Consider the following 20,032-nt stretch of genomic DNA (forward strand, 5'->3'; position numbering starts at 1 on the left):
ACTGCTGAGACCCACAGGAGTCGAGACCCATAAGACACAGTCTGGACCACGTCGATCCCCATTGCTGCCCTAACAATTGATATTGCTCTGGACTGTTGACAAACTGGAGAAGGGAGGCTGTACCAATGACAGCACAATGTAGCAAGACAGATTTAACCCCCATAGACTAACACCACTGGAGACTGTGGAAGAAAGTGATGGTCATGGTGGCCATGACTCTTGGGGTGCCACTAACATGGATGGCTACTGCATAATTATCAGATGAGAAGCCACATCCATATCATTGACCTGCTGATAAATCTTTAGTAATTTTAGAGATGGAGCAAAATTTTTGACCTTTGTGTACACAACCCGTGAAATCCCTAGACCTGGAGAGGTCCAAGTATTGACAAATACTTAAATGAACTAAACGCTGGAGGGAGGGGGGTCTCTACATTCTCTGCTAAATCTCCGATGTGTAGCCGGGGGTCTGTTCCATACACATAAATGTGTTGATAATAACTTTGGAAAACAGACACATATTGTTTGATTTTTATGACATGAAAGGAGACAATACATAGGTCTGTGGTTGCAGCAGGTCCAGGTTTTTTAAAAACTTTTTTTTGTTTGTTTTTGTTTCTCCTTTTTATTATTCCTACATGTTATCTTGCTCCTATTCTTTTATTGTTTCTTTTTTGCTTCTTTTTTTATTAGTCTCTGGTTTATAGTTTATACAATGAGAAAATTATATATTGGGGCTGTGTCCACCTAAACCTCTGCTGATCGGCAGTCAAAGATTGCTTCATGCTGTATCAACATATGTACTGGTCCAGCTGTTAGACCTTAGAGTTGTTAAATATGTCTGAAGCATGGTTATGTGTCTCAATTGAGTAAAAAAAAAAGAAGAAAAAAAGAAAATAACTAGTTCATCACCATGAAAACTTGAGCGATACCCCCCAGGGCTACTGGGATGTGGAACTACCAGTTAATAAAATATATAAATTCTCATCCAGGAGAAGTTAGAATATCCACTTAAGGAAATGAAAACTAACCTACAGTGTTGTGCCAAAAGTCATGAGTCAGGAGCTAATATCATGTAAGATGCCCTATAGCCTTGTGAAGTGTAGTAACTGGACTGGCATCGATTTCACAAGAGGATCTCTGTTGCAAATGGATCTCTCCACCACATCCCATAAATTCTTGATTGGGCTCATGTCAGGCCACACCATTGTGAATGTGCAGACCACACCATTCGTAGGAACTCTCCAGAATGCTCTGCGAACCAATTTTGGACAACTTGTGTCCGAAGTCATAGTGCATTATCTGGCTGTCATATCACATCATTGTAGGGGTCCATGTAGACCATGATGGGCTGCAAATAGTCACTAAGCAGTGAACATAGCAGGCACTGGTGAATATGTTTAGGCAGATCAGTGGATCCAACCCATACCATGAAAACAGCCCCACAGCAGCATAGAACAACCACTAGCCTGCACAGTGCCTTGCTGACTACTGGAGTTCAGGGGGTCTTTGGAACACATGAACCCTACCATGAGCCCGAAACAACTGGTACCATGACTCATTGGACAATGCCACATGTTGCCAGTCCTTTAGGGTCTAACTAGTAACCTCAAGTATCCAGATGAGGTAATGTCTCCAGTGTTGTCTTCTGCTACCATGTCCAATGGAAGCTAAAGAATGCTGCATTGACCTATGGGATATGTGTGTGGGGCCTCCTGCATTGAATGTGGATGTGATTTTTGCAAGATTTGCGTGACCCTTTGCATGGACAATTCTAACCAGCTGTCTCCGGTCATTCAGTTCGATGGCTGTGATTGGTTCATTGAGTTCTGCAATGATTGGCTGAGCCACGGCATTCGAGAACCAATCACAGCCAGTGCTTCCTGGAGGAGGGCTTTTTGAACCCCTGACCAGGAAGCGCTTGTTGAAAACTACAAGCAAGTGTGTTGGGGACCTGCGAGGAGAAATGCAGCGGAGTGGACAGTGTTATGCGACATATTGTTTTTTTTTATGCAGCCATGGCTTATTTTCGGGGTGGGGCTTACATTTAAAGGCCACCGAAAATCCCGGCAAAAGAGCGCTACAAAGTCACGCGGCTTTGTAGCGACAAAAAATTGTGTTATCGCCGCCAGAAAACGGCGATATCGCACAGAACATTGCTGCGATATCCTCGCAGCGATATCGCAGTTACCCGTGTGATAGAGGCCTTAAAAAACTAGAAACCATTTGCAGCTGCTTTCGCTAACAGCCCACAATAACCACATGACATAGAGCACACAGTATACTACACTGCTGCCGGAGAAGATTAGTGAAAAGCTTCATTACATCTGTCTGTAGAGGATTTACAGAAATCTCAGCTTCATCTACCTGATGATCCAGTGGGACATGTTCCTCTTCCTCTGGACAATCCTGGGAATATAGAGGACTGGGACATCTCTCTGGGGGATTTCTCTGTCTGGATCCATCTATAGGAAATAACCAGAAACTGAATACATTATATATCTGATGATTGGATAATGGCGAGACTAGCCGACCCTCAAAAGTGTCCCATACAATAAATGAAGGTCTCCTCTTACCCAGTGATGTGAGGGGCTGCTGATCCTCCATCATGACATCCTTGTACAGATCCTTGTGTCCTTCTAAATACTCCCACTCCTCCATGGAGAAATTGACAGTGACGTCCTGACACCTTATAGGAACCTAACACACACAATATACCGTCATCCTCCAGACTCCTCCCTTGGCGGTATTATATAATGCCCCCCATTCCCAGCAGCGCTCACCTCTCCAGTCAGCAGCTCAGTGATCCTGTGGGTAAGTTCTAGGATCTTCTGCTCATGTATCATGTGAATGAGGTGACGGCTCGGTGATGGCGCTCTCGGTCCGGCTCTGTCCTCCTGACACACAGGGGGTCACACACTCACCAGACCACTTCTTCACTACCGTGTAATCCTGTGGATGGTGAGACACTGATCACTACATGGAGGCTAAAAATCCTTCACCTTTCCCGTCATTCCCCTGTTTATTACTAGAGATAAGAGTGACATCATGTGAAGCTCTCACCTCCCCAGTTATCCAGTAGATGATCTCCAGAGTGAGGTCTAATATCCGCGCAGCCATGTGGTCTCTGTCCTTCTCCATCCTTGGTGGGTCATTGATGGAAAGGACCATCGTCTTTATCTGTGAGAGTCTTGTGCCTAAGAAACCTGAAGGAGTGTTATATAATATTCTGATCAATAATCTGGTATATATTAATCAGCCGCCCCTGCTATATAGTGAGTACAGAGCCACACAGTATATACATTATTGTTATGGAAATCATCAGAGGGATTTTATAGTGTTTCATTGCCTGGTCCAAATTATATGAGAAGTGTGTACACAGATCCCCGACACATGACACGGCCTGTATCATCCGATAATGAAGCTCTTCTGAGTTTTTTTACAAAGCAGACAATGTACATATGTTCACTTACGAATGGTCAGAAATACATGCCCCCTGTAATCATAAGAACTCATGATTGGCTCTGGGTGCTAACGGTTTAACATATGTTACTTAACACCTCAAGGCGTGTCACTCCAAACACGTAATTCCCAGGAATAGAAACTTAGTTCTGTACAAACTGTCCTAGCAGTGGAGGATTAGAAACCGTTATCTCTAGACATTCCTAAACCATGACAGGATATAGAGAGAATATGAGCCTATCCACATACCAGTGTACAACATGAACTGCATTAACCATTTAGACGCTGGTTATCAATTTTTTTGTGCATATTTTATGCACTCTTTTTCGCTGGTTGACCATTACTAGTGGGGCCACTGCAGGGGACACTAGTACAACTGGGGTCGATATAGGGGACACTATGACTAATGACACCACTGCAGGGGTCACGATTACTACTGGGGCCAGTAAATGGGACACTATGACTACTGAGACCACTGTGGGGGTCACTACTATTACTACTGTGGCTTCTGTGTGGGACAGTATTACTACTGAGGTGACTGCAGGGTGGTCACTATTACTTCTGGGACTGTTATAGGGGACAATATTACTACTGAGGCCACTCTGCTTGTGGCAGCATACCTCAAACTGACTTAGGGTATGTTTATATGTGTCGGAAATGCTGCAAAATGTCCACAGCAGAAGTTTCCGCCGCAAATTCTGCAGCATTTCTGCATCCAAAAAGAAGGTAAAACGTGTACCACTGGTGCGGATTTTGATTGGAAATCAGCCGAGTACTGGCAACTGATTTCATACAATGCGGCGCTTCCTTCGCCTCCTCCAAAGGCTTCCCACTGTGAGCGCTTCCCGGCTTCTACTTCCCAGTGGCCTGGTCAGATGAGGCCACTACACAGGGGTCAGAGCAGCAGCTTCCGCTCTGACCGCAATGTATTCTGGCACTGACCGCCAGTGCTGCCTGGAAAACCCCTTTAATATAAAATTTCTGAATATGTTAGCCTTGCCCTTTAATTTAAGCCACACCCCAGGGAAAGGCCACTCCCATTTCCCCCCAACCTGCTGCTGCAGTGTCGCCCTATGAAGGACTCTCCTTGGTTTATTATGTAACTATAATAAACCAAGAGCCTAAGGCCTCATGCATACGGCTTGTGGGGAATCCCACAGGGGATCCGCCCGGGCCCTCTGTCGGCAACCCTCTTTGTCTACTCTGTATTGCAGATGTGTCAGCGTCGCACAGGCGCAGTACAGATTTTCCCCGCGCCGTAGATGATGATGCAGCTCCTGCGGTGATTAATTGCCGCGTATAAGATGGCTTCCATTGACTTGTAAGCCGTCCACACGTACCCCGCTCTAAAATAGAGCACGCTGTGATTTTATTTACGGAAATTGTGTCCGCAAAAAAAATCCGCTTGTGTGTGTGTAGTGGAATCTCCATGCACATCCATGGGCGAATTGAGCAGCGAATCGCCCACGCTGGTGACATGCGCTGGATCTGCAATTCAATTTGCCTTGTGTGCAATGAGGCTGTTAAAGCAAAAAAATGTATGGCCGTTTAGGGACAGTCTGGTGTACCCTAGTGAATGATGTCATATGACCCGTGATGTCATATGACTGAAGAATTAAATGACAGAGCCCACACAGTTATAGGTTCAGCGAAGAATTCCCACCTGATGGGTATCGGGCATCTGTATTTATAACCCCCTTACATCGGGGTGTCACAACATCATTGGACAATTAATAGAGATGAGCGAGCACCAAAATGCTCGGGTGCTCGTTGCTCGAGTCGAACTTTTCGTGATGCTCGAGGGTTCGTTTCGAGTAACGAACCCCATTAAAGTCAATGGGCGACTTGAGCATTTTTGTATATTGCCGATGCTCGCTAAGGTTTTCATTTGTGAAAATCTGGGAAATTCAAGAAAGTGATGGGAACGACACAGAAACGGATAGGGCAGGCGAGGGGCTACATGTTGGGCTGCATCTCAAGTTACCAGGTCCCACTATTAAGCCCCAATAGCGGCAAGAGTGCCCCCCCCAACAATTTTTACTTCTGAAAAACCCTCATTAGCAAGGCATACCTTAGCTAAGCACCACACTACCTCCAACAAAGCACAATCACTGCCTGCGGAACACACCGCTGCCACTTCTCCTGGGTTACATGCTGCCCAACCTCCCCCGCACGACCCAGTGTCCACAGCGCACACCAAAGTGTCCCTGCACAGCCTTCAGCTGCCCTCATGCCACACGCTGGCCTCATAGCCACACCACCCTCATGTCTATTTATAAGTGCGTCTGCCATGAGGAGGAACCGGAGGCACATACTGCAGAGGGTTGGCAGGGCCAGGCAGCGACCCTCTTTAAAAGGGGTGGGGCGATAGCCCACAGTGCTGTACAGAAGCAATGAGAAATCCAATCCTGTGCCACCTCCATCAGGAGCTGCACACGTGGGTATAGCAATGGGGAATCCATGTGCCACACACTATTCATTCTGTCAAGGTGTCGCATAGCTCAATCGACACTGCAAGGGGAAAGCCGTCTGCGCTCTGCCCCCTACCCAAGTCAGTCAGTGTCTTTGTGCCAGACAGGTCAAACACCGCGATGGGAGCTAAGTTTGCACCAACAGCATAGGTGGGTCCTAGGAAACCCAAGACATTAACCAAAAATTGATCTGAGCGGCCAAACATGGCAGACTTGCACCGCGCCCACGACATAGGCCTTGGCCCACAACTTCAGCAAATCTAGGCAGGAAGCAGACTTTCACTGCACCCAGGACATAGGCCTCTGCACAAACCCTCAGCAATCGCGGGCCTACAGCGGACTCCAATGCTAGCGTAGCTGTGCACGTCTCATTAGCGCTGTATTGCTCCTGTAGTTTGTCCCAATGCAGTGCCCCGGATAGTAGAGCTAACGTCAGATTAAATACAGGTGGGCTTCGGCCCACACTGCATGCCCCAGTCAGACCGGGGTTTTTTATAAATAGTCACAGGCAGGTACAACTCCGCAATGGGAATTCCGTGTGCACCCACAGCATGGGTGGCTCCCTGGAACCCACCGGCGGTATATAAACAAATCCCATTGCAGTGCCCAGCACAGCTGAGGTAACGTCAGATTAAATGCAGGTGGGCTTCGGGCCACACTGCATGCCCCAGTCAGACTGGGGTTCTTTATAAGTAGACACATGCAGTTACAACTCCGTGTGGACCGACAGCATAGGTGGGTCCCAGTAAGCCACCGGCGGTACATAAATAAATCCCATTGCATTGCCCAGCACAGCTGAGGTAACGTCAGATTAAATGCAGGTGGGCTTCGGCCCACACTGCATGCCCCAGTCAGACTGGGGTTTTTTATAAGTTGACACAGGGAGGTACAACTCCCTAATGTGAGGTCCGTGTGGACCCAAAGCATAAGTGGCTCCCTGGAACCCACCGGCAGTACATAAACAAATCCCATTACAGTGCCCAGCACAGCTGAGGTAACGTCAGATTAAATGCAGGTGGGCTTCGGCCCACACTGCATGCCCCAGTCTCACTGGGGTTTTTTATAAGTTGACACAGGCAGGTACAACTCCCTAATGTGAAGTCCGTGTGGACCCAAAGCATGAGTGGCTCCCTGGAACCCACCGGCAGTACATAAACAAATCCCATTACAGTGCCCAGCACAGCTGAGGTAACGTCAGATTAAATGCAGGTGGGCTTCGGCCCACACTGCATGCCCCAGTCAGACTGGGGTTCTTTATAAGTAGACACATGCAGTTACAACTCCGTGTGGACCGACAGCATAGGTGGGTCCCAGGAAGCCACTGGCGGTACATAAATAAATCCCATTGCATTGCCCAGCACAGCTGAGGTAACGTCAGATTAAATGCAGGTGGGCTTTGGCCCACGCTGCATGCCCCAGTCTGACCAAGGTTTTTAATACATAGACACTGGCAGGTACAAATCCCTAATGTGAAGTCCCTGTGGACCCACAGCATGGGTGGCTCCCTGGAACCCATCGGCGGTACATAAATGTATCCCATTGCAGTGCCCTGCTCAGCAGAGCTAACGTCACATACAATACAGGTGGGCTTCGGCCCACAGTGCATGCCCCAGTCAGACTGGTAATATATAACTTAACAGTAACCGCGTTGGTGGGAAATGGCCTTGCCACCATCATGTCTTTGGGAAGCCTCCGTTTCCACACCACAGTGACATAGCATTAGCAGTGGTATAGTCAGAGCCCAGAATTACTAACATTTCAGCGGTAGCATTAGGGACAGGCCCCAGTTACATATCACTAACAGCAGTATAGGGGGAGCACAGTCTTAATTCCATTTCAGTAGTAGTAGCAGTCAAGACAGGCCACAGTAACATTCCCGTTGCAGCAGTTTAGGGAGATAACAGTCTCTTTCACATTTCAGTAGTTGCAGTATAGACAAGGCCCCAGTTACATTTATGTAGCAAAAGTGTAGGCCAACCCCACACACCTTGCTGTAGCATGAGTGCAGGCGAAGCCCATAAAAATTACTATGATTGCACTGTAGGCGAGGGCCCAAAAAAATTGGTGTACCAACAGTACTAATGTACCTCAGAAAAATTGCCCATGCCCAACCAAGAGGGCAGGTGAAACCCATTAATTGCTTTGATTACTGTGGCTTAATTTGTAACTAGGCCTGGAGGCAGCCCAGTTAAAATAAAAATTAGTTCAGGTGCAAGTTTCAACGCTTTAATGAGAATTGAGACGTATAAACATTGTTTACAAAAGTAATATGACTGAGCCTTGTGGGCCTAAGAAAAATTGCCCGTTCGGCGTGATTACGTGAGGTTTCAGGAGGAGGAGGATGAATATAATACACAGATTGATGAAGTTAAAAGGTCCCCGTTTTTTATGGTGATAGAGAACGATCCTTCCATCCGCGGGTGCAGCCTACGTATTGTTTACGTACCGCTGCTGTCCGCTGGTGGAGAAGAGAAGTCTGGGGAAATCTAGGCTTTGTTCATCTTTATGAGTGTAAGCCAGTCGGCACTGTCAGTTGACAGGCGGGTACGCTTATCCGTGATGATTCCAGCCGCACTAAACACCCTCTCTGATAAGACGCTAGCCGCAGGACAAGCAAGCGCCTCCAGGGCATACAGCGCGAGTTCAGGCCACGTGTCCAGATTCGACACCCAGTAGTTGTAGGGAGCAGAGGCGTCACGGAGGACGGTCGTGTGATCGGCTACGTACTCCCTCACCATCCTTTTACAGTGCTCCCGCCGACTCAGCCTTGACTGGGGAGCTGTGACACAGTCTTGCTGGGGAGCTATAAAGCTGGCAAAGGCCTTGGAGAGTGTTCAGACACATATATTCAGATGCAGGAGTCCGGCTTGTCGTGACTCTGGTGAGCAAGGTTTTGTAACCGAAACGCGTACTCTGTCTGTTAAGAGCACTAAATCACTGAAATAAAAGCAAGGTTTTTCACGACAAGCCGGACTCCTGCATCTGAATATATGTGTCTAAACTAAAGCCAAAGTTAGCCGGATGGCAATGTGAAGGCGTGTGAGTATACCTGCTTACAGGACTAAAACTGCAGCACAAGAAGACAAGGTGGGATATTCTACTTTTTTTGCTTCATATCTTGGAGTGTTCCCCTGCCTGCGCTGTACATGCTGCCTGATCTCCGCGCCTCCTCTGCTACCTGGCCCTCGGAACTGCGCCTTCTGACACTAGCGCTTTCGGATGGGAAGTTTACCATCAGTTTGTCCGCCAGGGTCCTGTGGTATAGCATCACTCTCGAACCCCTTTCCTCTTTGGGTATAAGAGTGGAAAGGTTCTCCTTATACCGTGGGTCGAGCAGTGTGTACACCCAGTAATCCGTAGTGGCCAGAATGCGTGTAACGCGAGGGTCACGAGAAAGGCATCCTAACATAAAGTCAGCCATGTGTGCCAGGGTACCTGTACGCAACACATGGCTGTCCTCAGTAGGAAGATCACTTTCAGGATCCTCCTCCTCCTCAGGCCATACACGCTGAAAGGATGACAGGCAAGCAGCATGGGTACCCTCAGCAGTGGACCAAGCTGTCTCTTCCTCCTCCTCCTCATGCTCCTCCTCCTCCTCAACGCGCTGAGATATAGACATGAGGGTGCTCTGACTATCCAGCGACATACTGTCTTCCCCTGCCTCCGTTTCCGAGCGCAAAGCGTCTGCCTTTATGCTTTGCAGGGAACTTCCCAAGAGGCATAGCAGAGGAATGGTGACGCTAATGATTGCAGCATCGCTGCTCACCATCTGGGTAGACTCCTCAAAGTTTTCAAGGACCTGGCAGATGTCTGCCAACCAGGCCCACTCTTCTGTAAAGAATTGAGGAGGCTGACTCCCACTGCGCCGCCCATGTTGGAGTTGGTATTCCACTATAGCTCTACGCTGCTCATAGAGCCTGGCCAACATGTGGAGTGTAGAGTTCCACCGTGTGGGCACGTCGCACAGCAGTCGGTGCACTGGCAGATTAAACCGATGTTGTAGGGTCCGCAGGGTGGCAGCGTCCGTGTTGGACTTGTGGAAATGTGCGCTGAGCCAGCGCACCTTTCCGAGCAGGTCTGACAAGCGTGGGTAGCCTTTCAGAAACCGCTGAACCACCAAATTAAAGACGTGGGCCAGGCATGGCACGTGCGCGAGGCTGCCGAGCCGCCACCAGGTTATGGCTGTTGTTACACACGACCATGCCCGGTTGGAGGCTCAGCGGCAAGATGTGTATATACACACATACACATCTTGTCCATGAGTACTTTTTGTTATTACATTATTCTATCGGTTAATAAAGGCATCAGCGCTGCCTCTTAGTTATATCTTGACATTCTTGGTTCAGCTTCTAAGCCAAAATGTGGAACTTTCTTGATAGTCTTATCTCATCTTGACATATGTCTCTCGGTATATACAGAAATTGGACAAGTTGTTTTCTGGTGTATTCGATGGTGTCTGCTACTGCGGAGTTTAAATTCATACTATATATTTATATAAATTGTCCATAATCAAATATTTTTCATTACAAGGCCTTAAACTCACTGAATTACACTGACAGAAAAACCTCCTGGTGGTAAATAAAGGAACAAGAGGGTCGGACTACAAGTCACAGGCACCCCGCCCAGCACTGACCTGCAGCAGAGCAGACTAGTGCCTGCTGGAACTTTGTGATGATTGGCTAAATCTTAGTGGCTACAGGACCTTTGGTGATGTCACAGTCATGTGACCAGTTATATACATGGGATGGATGGTGTAATGTTAGTAGCTAAAGGACCTTTCAGCTCTCACTGGTCACATGGTAGAGACGTGGCATCTCCACAGTGTTAAGTGCAGATCACATGACCATGACATCATCACAGGTCCTGCAGTCACTAGACAGACAGGTTAGTTTACCTCCAGCACACAGTGAGATGAGTAAGTAGACTCCTCCCCTCGGCTCTCCTTGTTGTCAGTCTCCTCATTACCTTCCCCCAGCGGTAGAGTAGATGGCCGCAGGCTGGTGAAGCGCATCTCTATGAGGCTCTGTTCACACCGGCATTGGAGGCTCCGTTCAGAGCGTGCGGCGCAGATCCGGCGTGTAATGACATACGATAAAGCCGTACATTATAGTTTATGGGGTCCGTCCAGCAGTTTGGTTCATCCAGGGGATTCTGCTCCCATACCGTAATCGGCAGCGCAGATGTGAGCAGCCGCCGGCTCCTTTTACACGGGGAGATAAATGACATTGTTCGCTCGTGCAGCCTGTTTATACCGGCAGATAAACCGCTGAATGACTAAGGCCTCGTGTCCGCGGGCACACACGGTTTACAAGTGCGGAATCCCGCAGCGGTTTCCACCCGTGCCCGCAGCCACGAGGCCTAAAAAGACATTACTCACCTGTCCGGCTGCCGTGAGGGTCTTCTCCGTTGGGGCCAGATCTTCTTCCTTCTGCACAGTGGAAGTGGCGTGCTTTTTTTTTTTTTAATCCCCTGCTTTCCTGCAGATCCGCGGCACAGAAGGCTTCCATTGACTTCAATGGAAGCTGTCCAAGCAGGAAACCGCAGAAAATGGAGCATGCTGAGGGTGTTTTCTCGTGTTGCATGTCGGGAAAAGATGACATCCGCAGGTATTTAATGACCTGCGAATGCCCAATGACTGTATATGGGCATATTGAACTGCGGATCATCTCCTTTGTCGTATCGCCATGTTCCTATCTGACCCGGGGCCAGGCAGCCTTTATTTATAGCCCCAATACATTGCATGTGTCACTGGTTATTAGTCAATTAATTTTGCAAGGTTATTAGTTAGTTTTCAATTCAACATTTCATGGGTTAAATTAAGACTTCTTCGTGTCCATTGGTTACATCTCATTATTCTTAGTATAGTTTCTAAATTTCAAGAAATATCATAATTCATTGGACAGTTCTCAACCCAACATCGGATTGGTCAATTAAATTGCACTCATTGGACATATTCTTATTCTTTATTTCCATACCTTCAAGAAAATTGTAAGTTGCAGTGAATAACATCTTGAAAGAGTGCCAAGCGACCAAGCGTAGAATGTGTCCTTATTAGAGATGAGCGAGCACCAAAATACTCGGGTGCTCGTTGGTCAAGTCGAACTTTCCGCGATGCTCGAGAGTTCGTTTCGAGTAACGAACCCCATTTTTGTATATGACCCATGCTCCGCTAAGGTTTTCATTTGTGAAAATCTGCAAAACCTACGAAAGTGATGGCAATGACACAGAAATGGATAGGGCAGGCGAGGGGCAACATGCAGGGCTGCATCTCAGGTTCCCAGGTCTCACTATTAAGCCACAATAGCGGCAAGAGTGCCCCCCCCCCCCCAACAATTTTTACTTCGGACAAACCCTCATTAGCAAGGCACACCTTAGCTAAGCACCACACTACCTCCAACCAAGCACAATCACTGCCTGCGGGACACACCGCTGCCTCTTCTCCTGGCTTACATGCTGCCCAACCCCCCCCCCCCTCGCACGACCTTGCGTCCGCAGCGAACACAAAAGTGTCCCTGCGCAGCCTTCAGCTGCCCTCATGCCACACGCTGGCTTCATAGCCACACCACCCTCATGTCTATTTATAAGTGCGTCTGCCATGAGGAGGAACCGGAGGCACACACTGTAGAGGGTTGGCAGGGCCAGGCAGCAACCCTCTTTAAAATTCTGTAGAGAATCAATGAGAAATTGATGTTCGATCTTCATTGCAATCCTGTGCCACCTCCGTCAGGAGCTGCAAACGTGGGCATAAAGGGGACTCCGCTGCCAGCCCAGCACTTCTACACATCTCCACAATCCAGCAATACTCGTTGTGGGAAGTATGTGAGCGGGCCCTGGGTCAGCCTCTATCCCAGCAAACACCTTGTGTGGCCCAAGGTGCTGCGAGTGACATAGCAATGGGGAATCCATGTGTCCACACACTACTCATTCTGTTTGGGTGTCGGATACCTCATCGACAACGCAAGGGGTAAACCATATGCACTCTCCACCCTACCCAAGTCTGTCAGTGTTTTGGGGACAGACAGGTAAAACACCGCTATGGGAAGTCTGTGTACACCCACAGCATGGGTGGCTCCCAGGAACCCACAGAGGGTACATAAAGAAATCCCATTGCAGTGCCCCGGATAGCTGAGGTAACGTGAGAGAAAATACATGTTGGCTTCGGCCCACACTCTATGCCCTAGTTAGTCTGTTTTTTTTTTTTAAAGTGCCAGGCAGGTACAACTCCGCTATGGGAAGTCTGTGTGCACCAGCAGCATGGGTGGCTCCCAGGAACCCACAGACGGTACATAAAGAAATCCCATTGCAGTGCCCCGGATAGCTGAGGTTACATGAGAGAAAATACATGTTGGCTTTGGCCCACACTCCATGCCCTAGTCAGTCTGTTTTTTTTTTTAATTGCCAGGCAGGTACAACTCCGCTATGGGAAGTCTGTGTGCACCCGCAGCATGGGTGGCTAGCAGGAACCCATAGACGGTACATAAAGAAATTCCATTGCAGTGCCCCGGATAGCTGTGGTAACGTGAGAGAAAATACATGTTGGCCTCGGCCCACAACCCATGCCCTAGTCAGTCTGGGTTTTTTGGGGGGCCAGATATGTAGAACACCGCGATGGGAAGACTTAGTGCACCCATAGTATACACAGACCCCTGTAATATTCCTCTAGCAAAGGTATAAGCTGACCCCAGTAACATTTCAGTAGTAACAGTATAGACAGACCCCAGTAACATTTCAGTAGTAACAGTATAGACAGAACCGAGTAACATTTCTGTAGTAACAGTATAGGCAGACCCCGGTAACATTTATGTAGCAGCAGTATAGGCAGACCCCTGTAACATTTATGTAGCACAAGCATAGGCAGACCCCTGTAACATGTCTGTAGTAGAAATATAGGCAGACCCAAGTAACATTTCTGTAGAAGTAAAGGCAGACCCCAGTAACATTTCTGTCGCCGCACTATAACCAGACCACTGTAACATTAATGTAGCAGAAGCATAGGCAGACCCCAGTAATATTTATGTAGTAGCAGTATTGGCAGACCCCTGTAAAATTTCTGTAGTAACAGTATAGACAGATCCCAGTAACATTTTGGTTGCAGAAGTGTAGGCAGACCCCTGTAACATTTAAGTGGCAGCAGGATAGGCAGACCCTAGTAACATCCTTGTGGCAGCAGTATAGGCAAACCCCTGTAAAATTTACGTGGCAGCAGTATAGGCAGACCCCAGTAACATCCTTGTGGCAGCAGTATACGCAGTCCCCTGTAACATTTCTGTAGTAACAGTATAGACAGATCTCAGTAACATTTCTGTAGCAGAAGTATAGGCAGACCCCTGTAACATTTACGTGGCAGCAGTATAGGCAGACCCCAGTAACATCCTTGTGGCAGCAGTATAGGCAAACCCCTGTAAAATTTACGTGGCAGCAGTATAGGCAGACCCCAGTAACATCCTTGTGTCAGCAGTAAACGCAGACCCCTGTAACATTTCTGTAGTAACAGTATAGACAGATCCCAGTAACATTTCTGTAGCAGAAGTATAGGCAGACCCCTGTAACATTTACATGGCAGCAGTATAGGCAGACCCCAGTAACATCCTTGTGGCAGCAGTATAGGCAAACCCCTGTAAAATTTACGTAGCAGCAGTATAGGCAGACCCCAGTAACATCCTTGTGGCAGCAATATACGCAGACCCCTGTAACATTTCTGTAGTAACAGTATAGAAAGATCTCAGTAACATTTCTGTAGCAGAAGTATAGGCAGACCCCTGTAACATTTTCATGGCAGCAGTATAGGCAGACCCCAGTAACATCCTTGTGGCAGCAGTATAGGCAAACCCATGTAATATTAACGTGGCAGCAGTATAGGCAGACCTCAGTAACATTTTTGTAGCAGAAGTATACACAGACCCCTGTAACATTTCTGTAGTAACAGTATAGACAGATCCCAGTAACATTTCGGTTGCAGAAGTATAGTCAGACCCCTGTAACATTTACGTGGCAACAGCATAGGCAGACCCCAGTAACATCCTTGTAGCAGCAGTATAGGTAAACCCCTGTAAAATTTACGTGGCAACAGTATAGGCAGACCCCAGTAACATCCTTGTGGCAGCAGTATAGGAAGACCCCTGTAACATTTAAGTGGCAGCAGTATAGGCAGACCCTAGTAACATCCTTGTGGCAGCAGTATAGGCAGACCCCTGTAACATTTATGTTGCAGAAGTATAGACAGACCCCTTGAACATTCAAATGGCAGCAGTATAGGCAGACCCCTGTAACTTTCTTGTAGCAGAAGTATAGGCAGGCAGACCCCAGTAAAATTTCTGTAGTAATAGTATAGGCCAACCTCTGAAACTTTGGGGTACCATGAGCATAGGTGAAGGCCGGAAAATTTGGTTGGATAAGAGTGTAGGCATGGGCCCGAAAAATAAGTATACCAAGAGTACAAGTGTACCTCTGAAAAATTTATCAACCGAGAGGGCAGGTGAAATCCATAAATATTTTTTGAAAGATACAGCTCACTGTTACTTAATTTGTAACAGAGCCTGTAGGCAGCCCTGTTGAAAACATTGGTTCATGTTAAAGTATCAATACTTTTGAAACTTTGAAAAATTGTAAAAACATTGGTAGATGTAGATGAGCCTTTTGGGTCGCAGAAAAATTAGCCGTTCAGCGCGATGACATGTTGTTTCTGGAGGAGGAGTAGCAGGAGGAGGACTAATGTCAGAGACAGATTGACAAAGAGAAATGCCCCGTTTTCCCGGTGATAGAGAGGAGTGCTTTTATCTGCGGTGGCAGCGAAAAGAATCTTTAGGTTCCGCTGCTCTCCACCGGTGGAGAAAAGAAATCTGAAGAAATCCAGGCTTTGTTCATCTTTATGAGTGTAAGCATGTCGGCACTGGCAGTTGACAGGCGGGTACGCTTGTCCGTGATGATTCCCCCAGCTGCACTAAACACCTTCTCTGACAAGACGCTAGCGGCAGGGCAAGCCAGCACCTCCAGGACATACAGCGCAAGTTCGTGCCACGTGTCCAGCTTTGACACCCAATAGTTGTATGGAGCTGAGGCATCATGGAGGACGGTGGTACGATCGGCTACGTACTCCCTCACCATCTTTTTACAGTGCTCCCTCCGACTCAGCCTTGACTGGGGAGTGGTGACGCAGTCTTGCTGGGGAGCCATAAAGCTGGCATAGGCCTTGGAGAGTGTTCCCCTGCCTGCGCTGAACATGCTGCCTGATCTCCGCGCCTCCCCTGCTACATGGCCCTCGGAACTGCGCCTTCTGCTGCTAGCGCTGTCAGATGGGAAGTTTACCATCAGTTTGTCCACCAGGGCCCTGTGGTATTGCATCACTCTCGAACCCCTTTCCTCTTCGGAAATGAGAGTGGAAAGGTTCTCCTTATACCGTGGGTCGAGAAGGGTGTACACCCAGTAATCCATAGTGGCCAGAATGCGTCTAACGCGAGGGTCACAAGAAAGGCAGCCTAACATGAAGTCAGCCATGTGTGCCAGGGTACCAGTGCGCAACACATCGCTGTCCTCACTTGGAAGATCACTTTCAGGGTCCTCCTCCACAGGCCATGACCGCAAAGCGTCAGCCTTTATGCTTTGCAGCGAACTTCTCAGCAGGCATAGCAGAGGAATGGTGACGCTAATGATTGCAGCATCGCCACTCACCATCTGGGTAGACTCCTCAAAGTTTCCAAGGACCTGGCAGATATCTGCAATCCAGGCCCACTCCTCGGTAAAGAATTGAGGAGGCTGACTCCCACTATGCCGCCCATGTTAGGGTTGGTATTCCACTATAGCTCTACGCTGCTCATAGAGCCTGGCCAACATGTGCAGCGTAGAATTCCACCATGTGGGCACGTCGCACAGCAGTCGGTGCTCTGGCAGATTAAACCGATGTTGCAGGGTCCTCAGGGTAGCAGCGTCCGTGTTGGACTTGCGGAAATGTGCGCAGACGTGGTGCACCTTGCCGAGCAGGTCAGACAAGTGCGGATAGTTTTTCAGAAACCGCTGAACCACCAAATTGAAGAGGTGGGCCAGGCATGGCCCGTGTGTGATGCTGGCGAGCTGCAGAACCGCCACCAGGTTATGGCCGTTGTCACACACGACCATGCCAGGTTGGAGGCTCAGCGGCGAAAGCCAGAGGTCGGTCTGCTCTGTCAGACCCTGCAATAGTTTGGGGGCCGTGTGCCTCTTGTCACCTAGGCTGAGGAGTTTCAGCACGGCCTGCTGATGCTTGCCCACCGCTGTGCTGCTGCGTCGCGCCACACCGACTGCTGGCGACATGCTGCTCACATTTCTTAATTGAGAGGTAGAGGTTGCATAGAAGGAGGAGGAGGGGGAGGGTTTGGAGAAGGTGGCATAGACCGCCGCAGATACCCGAACCGAGGAAGGACCCGCTATTCTGGGTGTGAGTAGGACGTATGCGGTCCCAGGCTCTGACTCGGTCCCAGCCTCCACTAAATTCAACCAGTGTGCCATCAGGGAGATATAGTGGCCCTGTCCGCCAGTACTTGTCCACGTGTCCGTGGTTAAGCGAACCTTCCCAGTAACCACGTTGGTGAGGGTACGATTGATGTTGCGGGAGATGTGCTGGTGTAGGGCTGGGACGGCACACCGGGAAAAATAGTGGCGACTCGGGACCAAGTAGCGTGGGCCCGCCGCCGCCATTATGTTTTTGAAAGCCTCCGTTTCCACAAGCCTGTACGGCAGCATCTCCAGACTGATCAATTAGTCAATGTGCACGTTTAAAGCTTGAGTGTGCGGGTGCGTGGCAGCGTATTTCCGCTTTCGCTCCAACGCTTGCGCTAGCGACAGCTAGACGCTGCGCTGAGAGACATTGCTGGATGGGGCGGAGGACAGCGGAGGTGAGGGTGTGGGTGCAGGCAGGGAGGCGCTCATGCCTGTGTCCTGAGAGGGGGGGTTGGATCTGAGTGGCAGGTTGGGGCACAGGGGGAGAGGCAGTGGTGCGACCCGGAGGCGGTGAACGGCCTTCGTCCCACCTTGTGGGGTGCTTGGCCATCATATGCCTGCGCATGCTGGTGGTGGTGAGGCTGGTAGTGGTGGCTCCCCGGCTGATCCTGGTGCAACACAGATTGCACACCACTGTTCGTCGGTCGTCCGCACTCTCACTGAAAAACATCCACACCTTTGAACACCTTGGCCTCTGCACGGTGGCTTGGCGCGAGGGGGTGCTTTGGGAAACAGTTGGGGTATTCTTTGCTCTGGCCCTGCCTCTACCCCTGGCAACCCCACTGTCTCTTCCAACCTGTCCTGCTGCTGCACTTGCCTCCCCCTCTGAAGACCTATCCTCAGTTGGCTTAGCAAACCAGGTGGGGTCAGTCACCTCATCGTCCAGCAGCTCTTCTTCCGAATCCTCTGTGTGCTCCTCCCTCAGACTTACTGCCCTTACTACTACCTCACTGATAGACAACTGTGTCTCATCATCATCGTCCTCCTCACCCACTGAAAGCTCTTGAGACAGTTGCCGGAAGTCCCCAGCCTCATCACCCGGACCCCGGGAACATTCCAAAGGTTGGGCATCAGTCATGAGAAACTCCTCAGGTGAGAGAGGAACCATTTTTTCCCAATCAAGGCAGGGGCCCGAGAACATGCTCATCAGAATGTGTCATTTTGATGGAGTGAGGAGGCTGGGAGGAAGGAGGAGCAGCAGCGAGAGGATTCACAGTTGCAGCAGTGGACGGTATAGAAGACGGGTGGTCGATACATTGCTGGTTTCTGCCATCCACGACAGGACCTCCTCATACTGCTCTGTTTGTAATAAAGGTCTGCCACGTGGACCCAAAAATTGTGATATGAAGCTGGGGACCCCAGAAACTTGCCTCTCTCCTAATCCCGCAGCAGCCGGCTGCGATTCACCTGGACCAGGAACTCGACCTGTGCCCACACCCTCACTTAGACATCCGTGTCCTCGCCCCCGTCCACGTCCTCTAGCCCTACCCCTCAGCATGGTGGATTATGAATAGAGCAGACACAGAGCGGTGTAAATAATTATGGAATTATTGGCGTACAGTTGGAGGCTGACAGCGGTTATGTAACGTAAACTGCAGCCAGAAAAAAATTATACGGAAGGCTGGAAAAAGGTCTGATTCTGCAATAGTGATACACCACAACTCCCACCAGACAACCTCTAAAATGCACACGGTCAGGAGTAGCCCAACGAAGGAGCTTTTCTTGTAATTTTTTTGAAAGGGTATATAGGCTATATAGCCTGTATATGACTTTCCCTCTATCAGTGGCTGTGGCCGTACGCTGTGCGTCAAGTTGACGGCAGGCACAGAGCAGTGTAAATACTTATGGAATTATTTGCGTACAGTTGGAGGCTGACAGCGGTATTGTAACGCTAACTCCAGGCAGAAACAAAGAATACAGAAGGCTGCAAACAGGCCTAGCCGTGCAATAGGGATTCACTACAACTCCCACCAGACACACAGTAAATTTCAGACGGTCAGGGGTAGCCCAACCAAGGAGCTTTTATTGTAATTTTTTGGAAAAAGAATACATGCTATATAGCGTTATATGACTTTCCCGCTATCAGGGGCTGTCACTGTACGCTGTGCCTGAAGCTGACGGCAGACACAGAGCGGTGTAAAAAATTAGGGAATTATTGGTGTACAGTTGGAGGCTGACAGCGGTTATGTAACGCAAAGTGCAGCCCGAAAAAAAATTATACGCAATGCTGCAAAAAGGCCTAGCTGCGTAATAGTGAAGTACTACAACTCCCAGCAGCCACGCATTAAAATGCAGACGGTCACAGTTAGCCCTAAGAAGGACCATTGGGGTTCTTGTAGACAGGATTCTACACTACCACTGTCTCTGCCTCACCAGTACTGCCCCTATACTCTGTATAATTGACTGCAGACTGAGAACGCTATAGCTGTGATAGCCTGCAGAGCCCGAGATGAAAAAAAATGTTTTGGTGCAAAACTGCTCCCAACAGCCACAACAGTAATGCACACGGTCAGATGTGGCCCTAAGAAGGACCGTTGGGGTTCTTGAACACACTAACACTATGCCTGAATGGGCAACAGCACCTTCCCTAATCTCTGCCAGCGTGTGTCTGAGGCGAGCCGCGGGCA

The 20,032-nt window shown here is 49.0% G+C and overlaps 1 pseudogene; it reads right to left on the bottom strand.

Annotated features, from left to right (window-relative positions):
* Nucleotides 1–20,032, bottom strand: part of LOC136620553 (zinc finger protein 850-like) — a 493,122-nt pseudogene that overhangs the window by 274,471 nt on the left and 198,619 nt on the right.

Source organism: Eleutherodactylus coqui, chromosome 3, assembly GCF_035609145.1.
Source record: "Eleutherodactylus coqui strain aEleCoq1 chromosome 3, aEleCoq1.hap1, whole genome shotgun sequence".
NCBI lineage: Eukaryota > Metazoa > Chordata > Amphibia > Anura > Eleutherodactylidae > Eleutherodactylus > Eleutherodactylus coqui.